General features: G+C 39.5%; 1 pseudogene; it reads left to right on the forward strand.

Annotated features, from left to right (window-relative positions):
* The first annotated feature begins 4,137 nt into the window (after positions 1 to 4,137).
* LOC144320168 (serine/threonine-protein kinase Nek6 pseudogene) lies at positions 4,138 to 6,284 on the forward strand (annotated as a pseudogene).
* Positions 6,285 to 10,305: the final 4,021 nt, after the last annotated feature.

A 10,305-nucleotide genomic window follows, 5' to 3' on the forward strand; every position in this document is an offset into this window, starting at 1 on the left:
GAAAAAGAGAGCATTGCCACAAACTTGAAACTTGACTCTCTTTTAAGCTGACTTTTTAAAGGTATGTGCCCAAACAGCTTAGATAATACTCTTTATAAGTATATTGCAACTTGCTTATGAAGGAAATTTCCCAAAAGGAAGTAGCATTAAGGAGATGATTACTTTCTTGAGGAATGAGATGTGTAATGAAAACGTGTCAGCAAATTCAGGTCTTCTATGCTGTGCTACTTTGGCTAGTCATTAAAAGCTATATCCAGTGCTCTTAGCAACCCCCAGATTCAAATGAATAAATCCTTCTATCAGCAAGGGTATTGTGTGCCTACTTTGTGCTTGTTCCTATGATAGTGATGTGGGAAATGGCTAGCTCATATAACATATAGTCTGGATTCCAAAGAGAACAAACTTCTAGTGAGAGAATTAAGAAAAACACAAGTCAAAAAAAAAAAAAAAACACAAGTCATATAATAAATGACATTTAACTATATCTCTCATCTGGACTAATGAAATGTCACTTTCTCTTCAATCTCCCTTTCAACCAATTTTCAAACCTCAGTGTTATTATGAACAATATGTTTGTGTCCCTCTAAAATTCCTATGTTGAAACCCTAACCCCCAACAGGATAGTATTAAGAGATGGTGCCTTTGGGAAGTAATTAGGTCAAGAAGGTAGAGCCCTCATGATGGCATTAGTGCCCTCTCCTATAAGAAGAGATACAAGAAGGAGAGAGAGAGAAAGAGACAGAACAAAGGAGCTTACTTCCTCTCTCTCTGCCATGCTAGACTATAGCAACCTCATCTGAAAATCAGGAAGGGGGCCTTTACCAGACACTGAATCTTCTGGTACCTTGATCTTGGACTTCCCAGTATCCAGAACTGAGAATTAAATCTTTTTTGTTAAGCCACTCAGTCTATGGTATCATGATATAACGGTCCAAACTTGATGTAGCAGTCCAAAGACAAGTATTGCTCTTTCTGTCTAAAAAAAAAAAAAAAAAAAAGAAAACCACAATACTTTTTTTCTTAAATGTTTTTAAGAACCCTAATTTTGAGGTAAATGATAATCTTAATCATATATGATTAGGTAAATAATTAGGGTGAGAGGCTCACAGCCTTGTGTTGGGAGACAGTTCTCCATAGGCCTCTCATTTTTCTGCACATCTTGTGAGCAGACTATCTTTATTCCAAACTATCTTTCCAAGAATGTTTGTGGAATGAGCAGCATTGGAAAGTAGAAATAGGGTTGCTCTTCCGAGCCAACAGAAGGTTTGTTTACTAAATAATGCAATAAAGATAATAACTTCCTTTGGAGGCAAAAGGCAGGCATCTTACTCTCTGGTATAAAAGACTGGAGTTCCGTAAATTTAGGGTTATGTAATGCAATTGGTAATGTGACCCACTAGGAGAGTAAATGCTACATAGCCCTCTTTGTGCTGTCCTATTGGGATTTGGGCCTGGGGAGGCAGTAAAAGTGCTGATCCTGTAGCTACTGCTATTACTGTGAATAATAAAGTCCTTGTTTTTGGCCCAGAGCTCTCATGTCTTAACCCACTAACCAAGAAACAGTGCCAGGCTAGCTGATTAGCTCAGACCCTTCACAGCTCCTTGTACCTTGCTCCTCTTACTTTTCTTTTTTTTTGTTTTGTTTTGTTTTGTTTTGTTTTGTTTTGTTTTGTTTTGTTTTTTATGTTTCATTTGATTGCCCATTTATCTGATGAATGAAAGGACAAAATAGATGAGTAGATTCCTGGAAGAAAGATCACTGGAGTAGCAGAAAAATTACCTTCCAAGAGGCTGTCTGTGACAGGGAGGAGAGAGGATTTGGAAACCAGAAGAATACAGAAGGACATCATTTGAAATGTTTAACACTTACATTTGGGATTTTCCTCATCGTGGCCCGGCTTTCTGGTCTTCATTGTCCTTATTTACATATGTGAATTCTCAATTATTTTCAAACAGACTTGATTTTACCAAAACTAATTCTAAATATAACTTCATTATTTTCTAATTTGTCTTTTCTTCATTGCATTTACTCCATCCCTTTCCCCAGCCCCTAGACCACCTCTGAGTGTACCTGGATATGGGATCACACAAAAACCTACTAGGGGAGCCTAAGCTTAATCCTACCAGTCCCAAAATTCCAAGTACTTTTTTTGATGGCTCAAATACCTCACACAAGTGCCTGTTCTCTCTTTCCCCTTCCTTTTGGTGGCATTGAGTTTAAAGTGTTTACTGCAGGCTTCTCCTGGTGACGGAGGTATGAATCTGCAGATTATTGATATTGGTACACTATCTCCTGGTCTTGCTTTCTTTGCTGTCTGGTGGCTAGTTTGGTCTTCTCTCTAAACGGATCCCTCTTAAATTAAGCTGGTCCTGTCAGGTCTTTTGCAAATGTTTTGCTGGCACACAGCTCTTGAGTCTGTGTCCTAGTCATAGCCATCAATCTGAGAGTCCCTACACAGTGACAACCTCTACAGAACCCTCCATGTACTATCACAGTGTCCAGGATCTTCTGGGTTTCTGAACACTGTACTCAGATGCCAGGGATGCCGGAGCTCAGTTGTCAAGTTATTTACTTGGCAGCTTTTGTCCCATCATGCTCATTCTGTGCCCTGAGCTTGTCCCATGTTATACTCAGAGGAATAATTATCACCTCTGATCAATTTTGGTCTACCAAAACTCATCTGGACATTTAATGTTCTTTTTCTACCTAGCAGGCAAACCATTTTCCACCCCCCAACCACATAGCATGGAGAAAAGCCACAGCCTAAGAAAGGGAGATACACATACACACACATACATACACCAGGCCCCCAAACTCTAGAAGTATGCATTTTATATGTTAATGATTATTAAGGCTACTTAATTATTTTATCTTCTCGAAGTTTAGCTTTCAAGACTATTACTTCATTTCAAAATTAATCTTTTGATATTAAAGCTCTGAAATACTCTTCCTGTGTTTCTGCCCTAGAAGTTTTAATTTTCCACTTCTGTGTCCCTCCATCCTCACTCAACCACTCAAAACAGAGAAGTAATCCCAAATGACTAAAGACAAAGCCTCATGCATTAAAATAGAAAAAGAAAGATAATACATTTCACAAAGTATTTCTCTCATTATAATTGTTTCTGTTTCCAAATCTCCCTGCAATGGCCCCTCAATGCCTTCCTCATGCTCTTTCCATTAACCTGTGAGGCTTCTATCGGGTTATCTTAATCTACGCAACATCCACGCATCATTTTAAAATCTGAATTCAGTTTCACTGCTTCTAGGAAGACTTATTATCCAGCTTATGTTTCTTTTGTGCATTCAGTGTCAAACCCTGTTGCCTTGTAGTTTCAAAATCATTTTCTTTAGAGTATTAAATTTATAAGGATGTGTTTTGGGATCTACCTACAGAGAAGACCTAGGTTTCCTATCCTCATGTCAACCATATCATTTCTAACTTTATTGGATCTGAATTTGGTAAGTTATTTTATTTGTGAAAGTAAAATAGTTCAAGGGTAAAAAAAAATATTAAAAAATTCTGGATGATTTAATCATTCATTTAATAATTAACAATAAGTAACCTTAAAATGATTAAGTAATCTTTGCATCTAACATATTCCCTTAAGTCGTATGTGCTTATTTTTATGTTAATTATAGTTTCTTTGAAAACGGTGCCTATGTTTTACCTTTCTATGTTTCCTCTATACCTTTTAATTGGTACACAAACATACAAGTCGATAAATATTTGTTGTTCTGATTAGCATTGCTATGATCAAATTCTACAGTGACTCAGGAAATACAAACTTTGGACTATTCATGCAGAGCCTTATCGATCAGATAGACTCCTTCTAGGCCTTTAAGGATGGATAAGGTTTGAAAAGATAACCAAGAAGGGGAGCAAATTTTATGAAGTGTGACACTCTGAAAAAAGGTTTTGGAGCTGGAAAAAAAAATCAGTGGTTTCAGCTTTTGCATTTTATAACTAGCACCTGGTTGAGCTTCATCCCAGAGTCTACATGAATATTCTTTTTTTTTTTTTTTAAAGATTTATTTATTTATTTATTCATGAGAGCCATGGAGAGAGAGAGAGAAGCAGAGACATAGGCAGAGCAGGTGGCAGCGATGTGTGGGACCCTCCGCTCTGGCCAGCTGCCCGTGCCCTTGTGAGGCTGGCATGCAGGATGGCCGGCCAGCCCAGCCACATGCCCCATGGAGGGAGCCCGAACAACCTCTGCCACACCCCAGGGCCGGCACACACCCCTGACCCAGAGACACCCAAACACCTTGTCTTTTCGTGGCTCATTGGCCAACTTCCAGATAGAGAAGAAGATAGGCCGAGGACAGTTCAGCGAGGTGTACAAGGCCACCTGCCTGCTGGATAGGAAGACCATGGCTCTAAAGAAGGTGCATATTTGAGATGATGGATGCCAAAGCCAGGGAAGACTGCGTCAAGGAGATCGGCCTCCTGAAGCAACTGAACCATCCCAACATCATCAAGTTTTTGGACTGGTTTATTGAGGACAACGAATTGAACATTGTACTGGAGCTGGCTGATGCGGGTGACCTCTCACAGATGATCAAGTAGTTTAGGAAGCAGAAGCGGCTCATCCCGGAGAGGATGGTGTGGAAGCACTTTGCACAGCTGTGGAACACATGCACTCTTGCTGGGTGATGCACCGAGACATCAAGCCTGCCAACATGCTCATCACAGCCACAGGGGTCGTGAAGCTTGGTGACCTTGGCCTGGGTCGCTTCTTTAGTTCTGAGACCACCGCAGCCCACTCCCTAGCGGGGACACCTTACTACATGTCACCAGAGAGGATTCATGAGAACGGCTACAACTTCAAGTCTGACATCTGGTCTCTGGGCTGTTTGCTGTATGAGATGGCAGGTCTCCAGAGCCCCTTCTATGGAGATAAAATGAACCTCTTCTCCCTCTGCCAGAAGATCGAGCAATGTGACTACCCAGCTCTCCCTGGAGAACATTACTCTGAGAAGTTACGAGAACTGGTCAGTATGTGCATCTACCCCGACCCCAACCAGAGACTGGACATCGGATATGTGCAGCAGGTTGCCAAACAGATGCACGTGTGGACTTCAAGCACCTGAGCGTGGGCGCAGCAGACCTTATCAGAGCCGCACCACTCCGCCTTACTGGAGTCTTCTTTCCAAAGTGGCCGCCTGGTAGCCTAGACCAACTAAGACCAGAGGGTTCAGCAGGTTCCTGGAGGGGGCCGGGCTTTGACACAGATGCTGAAAGCAGAGCAGCTGGGAGGAAGGGCACCAGTCACATGTTAACTGGTGGTCACATTCGAAAGTCCTTTCTTTAAACTGTCTGTGGACAATCTCAGCTGGGTTGTTACCAAGGGTGGGTAGTTCAGTGAGCCACTGACACACCCCCTTGTATCTGGATTGTAATGTGAATCTTTAGGATAATTCCTTCGGTGACTTGTCAAGGTTTCTAAGAACAGGAGAATTGCAGGAGACTGTGTGATTTATAGGGGGCCTTTCAAAATGGTTAGTAGCAAGTTCAATTTAGCTCTTGGAATCTTTTTTAAAAAAAATCAAGCTGTGTGCTTGCTCTGTTGTAAAAGGATAAAATGGAAATAATTTTTTAAAGTAGAGTGGAGATTTTCCTAATATTTGTATCCATGTTTATAACTTGATGAATGACGATGAGGAGAACCCAGCATCTGGCACAGAGTTTCAGAAGGCAGATAGTATTTTGAAAACCATGTGTGTTTTCCATGCAGCCGCTCAGCCCTCTTCCCCGGAACACCTGCTCTGTCCCAAGCATGTCAGGCACTCCGTCACCTGCTGGAATGCTGGCAGTTCATTTAACAATCAGTGTTAAGCATTCTCCTCTGTGGGAAGGAAGCATGGGATACAAAACATATAAATATAAAACGTGCCCTCAGGCTGTTCTCTGTGTAAGTTCTGGTTCTGCAGCCGCCTACTATGACCCTGGGCAACTCTCTCAGCCTTTCTTAGTTTCCTCATCTGTAAAATGGGACTAATAGTATCTACCTTCAGTGTTGCTGGCAGAATTGGAAATAAAATACGCAAGTAACCAAGAACATTGTAGATGATCCAAAAATCGTAGCCACTCACCCCTTCACAAAACTGAAGTCCATGGACCATGCAAGTCAAGAATTAACGTACAACTGTATTATGCATGGGAAACCAGAACTATGTGCACTTATTTCTTACTCCCAAATAGGATTAACTGTGAAGACTAATTTATAAATGTGAACTTAAGGAAAGCTCAAGCTCTGAAGGAAATAGTTTGCTTTTCAACTCAAGTTAATCCTCAAATGGTCTAAGTGTCATCGATCTACTTGGTGATAGTTCAGCCCTCAGATAGAGACATGCTTGCCCACTCAGTGTTCTAGTCAGGCTCTGACTGCAGCCAGCCACTGACCAGGGGCCCAGGGGACAAAGGACTTGGGCTGGGTCACTGCTCTGTTTCCTTGTGTAAACTCTATTCTACTGTAACCCTGTCTGGTTTGAGACATTTTCTTCAGATGCAACCTCTGCTTTGTTCTTGTTCTCCACATTGGAAATAAAATGGGGGAAGAGGGGTCAAAAAAAAAAAAAAAAGAGAGAGACATAGGCAGAGGGAGAAGCAGGCTCCCTCAAGGGAGCCTGATGCAGGACTCAATCCCAGGACCCCAGGATCATGACCTGAGCCAAAGGCAGACGTCTACTCAACCACTGAGCCACCCAGGTGCCCCTAAATGAATATTCTAATAAGAAGAAAGAGGTATATATAGTAAGCAGATTAAAACACAAGCCACATGTCTTATAGAATGAACTGTCTTAAGTATTTGCTATTTAACGAACAAACATGCTATTTTGTTCCAGATGGTTATGCATGGATGAACTAATGTTCCTGAAATTAACAAAATCACCTTTTCGTTGTATAAAAAAAAAAAAAATGACAGTGTATATTTTTAATAGTGCTAAGCACCCAGAATGATACCTTTAAAAAACATAACACTTTAGAACAGAAAGGATCTTTGGAAATACAATTCAGTCCCTTATTTAAATAGATGCCGGAAGCCTAGGCTCAGAGAACTAAGGTCACATGACTGGCAAACAGCAATGCAGGGACTCAGCTTGGATCTTTTGACCCTCCAAATCTATACTCTTGTTCCTCTTAAGGAAATCTGCCTCGGCAATGGAGATGAATTATGAAATAAAATGAGAGAGTTCAGCGTTTTGAAACACATGATACCCTAAACACACTACAACAACGCTGCTGTCCTCAGGAAATTAAAAAGCAATTTAGAGAAATGAAATGGGTCAAATGAGCTGTCATTGAAACAAAAGGCTTTGGATCAACCAGTAAATCAGTAACTGCTTCCTGTGCTTGAGATTTTCAACCCCTCAGGGTGGGAGGTAAACCACCAAATAAATTTAAAAGGATTTTCACTGAGCATTTCTTGTGAAACTCTGAAGACATTTATATTATACACTCTACACCCTTAATTTCCGGTGCAAAAACAGAATGGCATTCAGTGGTCTTGTTTTAAGAGGGTTATTTTCCACTGTATTTTTAAAATACCATAAAGCGCTTTAGCAGGAGGAGGTCTAATTCTCTCAGCAAAAATGAGAGGCTCAGATATTTGTATAATGAACATTACAATTTCCTTGCTCTGCCTCATCTTATTGATGATTGCTTTCTTTTCCTCTCAGGATTCCAGGGAAGAAAAAGATGTAGTAGCTTCGTTTTAACTTGTGCTTCATATGCAATTTTAATGACAGTTTTACATACATTACTCAAACTCTAGTACACTTAGAGGTCAAATCAGCATTTAAACAGACATTCTAAATGGAAATGAGTGTCCAGTCATTTATTCATGATTGGTTTGATAGAACAGCAACTCTCCAAATCATCTCAAAGTGCTAGAAGTCTGGAAAATCAAGAGCAAGCATTGATTTCTTCGCCCACTTGATTTTAGCAATTGGACTTCAACTGCATGAAAACTCAAGACGGAAAGGCCTTTTGTGCTATTTTAGTTGGTGTCCTCTGCACTGATCAATGTGAGTTGCTCATGTCTATGGATATTATTTTGACTTTGGCTGACCATGTCTCCAATTCAATTGTGGGTTCCCAAAGAGGTTATTTTGAATCTTTCCTGAGCCCAGTTAAGTGTTATAAACCCTGAATTCAAAAGTTGTCAACCTTGAATTTCAAAGAGCTGATAGTGATGGTGAGATTCCTGTTGAATCTGTGCTTTCTGATTTCCAAAGTTCACTTTGTGTCATATCTAAATGAGGAAGCATTGCACAATTACTCACCCCTATACTGAGCAGATCTTAGATCATGATGATGGATCAGAGTGTAATGAATCATCAATTGTCAGAGGAATGTGGTAGACACAAATATGGCCCCCAAAGATGTCCACATTCTATTCTCCAGAACCTGTGAATATGTGATGATATGGAAGAAAGAATTAAGATTACAACTGGAATTAAGGTTAGTAATCAGCTGATCTTAAGTAGGGAGATTTTCCTGGATTATCTAAGTAGACCCGGTATAATCACAGAGGTCTTTAAAAGATGGAAGGGGGAGGCAGAAGAGCCAGTGTTGGAGGGAGGCACCTAGAGAAATACTTGGCCAGTCACTGCTGACTTGGAAGAAGGAAGAAGGGGCTGCAACCCAAGGAAAGCAGATACTCTAGAAGCTGGAAAAGGCAAAAAATAAAAGATGCTCATAGAGCTTCCAGACGGTAGGTAGCCTCCTTTTGGCACCTTGATTTTAGCCCAATGAGATCCTTTTCAGACTTTGACTCCAGAACTACAAAATAATACATTTTATTGTTTTAAGCCACTAAGTTTGTAGTAATTAGTTACAGCAACAATTGAATACAGGATATTTGGACTCCATTTACCTGGACTGACTTTATTGATTGGTTTGTGTGTGTGTGTGTGTGTGTGTGCGTGCGCGCGCACCATAAGGTGATCTTTTATTTTGACTGTGAATAATATTCTGTGAATATATCACAATGTATTTATCTACTTTTTCGTTTATGGAGACGTGGATGCTGTCCGTGGTTTGCTATTACAAACACCCCTGTAACAATCTCCTGTACTTGCTTCCTTGTGCTTTTACCTGAGTGTTTGCCTTGGGTATAAACTTGGACATAGAATTACTGGGATATATGTAATGCCATTTTCAATGCAAATAGATATTGATTAATTGCTATATGAAATGCCTGGACAAATTTACACAATGACCAACAGTATAGAAGTTTGAATTTCTTCATATTCTTGCCAAAACTAATTGTAGACTTTTAACCGATTTGATGTTATGATTTTATATTATGAGTTAATATAAGTATTATCAATTACATAAAAACTGAGCTAACTTCTGGTAGACAGTGATATTTTTGAAGCTTCACTTAGAATTCTCCAATGGCTTCTCATTGCTTCCAGGATAAGATGTAAGATAGCTAACATGATGCATATACTTGACACAACCTATATCTCTAGCCTCACTTCTGTCTACACTCTATCTTGCACACTATGGTTGTTATACTTGTATACTTGTATATGGCTTGTACTTCTGTGCACATACAATGCTGGTTGACAGATTTAAAACTGTCTTCATCTTACCTTCTACCTTAAGGATAGAAGATACATCACTTCTACCCTTCTTGGCTTACCCCATTTTTTTAGTCTAAAACTCTTGTAAGAATATGTGGTCACACACACAAAAAAACTCTTAATGACTTTCTTTTGGGTTCTGTGCCCTTCTTCTGATTCTCATCACAATGCATTATTATGTTAAAACATTTTTAAAAATAGATAATTTAATCACATGATTCAAATATCCAAAGTATAGAAAGATATAAAGTAAAAAATTCTCCCCCCATAATTGTGTCTCAACACCTCAGTTTCCTTTTCTTTTGGAGATAACAATTATTAAGTTTATGCTTAACCTTCCAATACTATATATAGTATTGGCTTGTGTGTGTGTGTGTGTGTATATATATATATATATATATATATATATATATATATATATATAAATAATTGAGAAAATCTCTCTCTCTCTGGGAATAGAACCTAACGACCTAGAAAATACAAATCTGAGTTGGCTGATTATGAGAAGATCCCAGGGAAAGCAAAAGAAATAGCAGCAAGTACAGAGGCCTTGAAGCAGTAGAAGGAGATATGGCATGTTCCACAACAGCAAGGAAGCCAGGAGTAGATGGAGTCAATAAAAATAAAAAAATAAGTCCAGATCATTAATACAGTTCTACCTTCGCTAATGAAAATTTTAATGTATTCCGGAATCCAACCTTTTTCATTTT

Source organism: Canis aureus, chromosome 9 (assembly GCF_053574225.1).
Source record: "Canis aureus isolate CA01 chromosome 9, VMU_Caureus_v.1.0, whole genome shotgun sequence".
In the NCBI taxonomy this organism is placed as follows: Eukaryota; Metazoa; Chordata; class Mammalia; order Carnivora; family Canidae; genus Canis; species Canis aureus.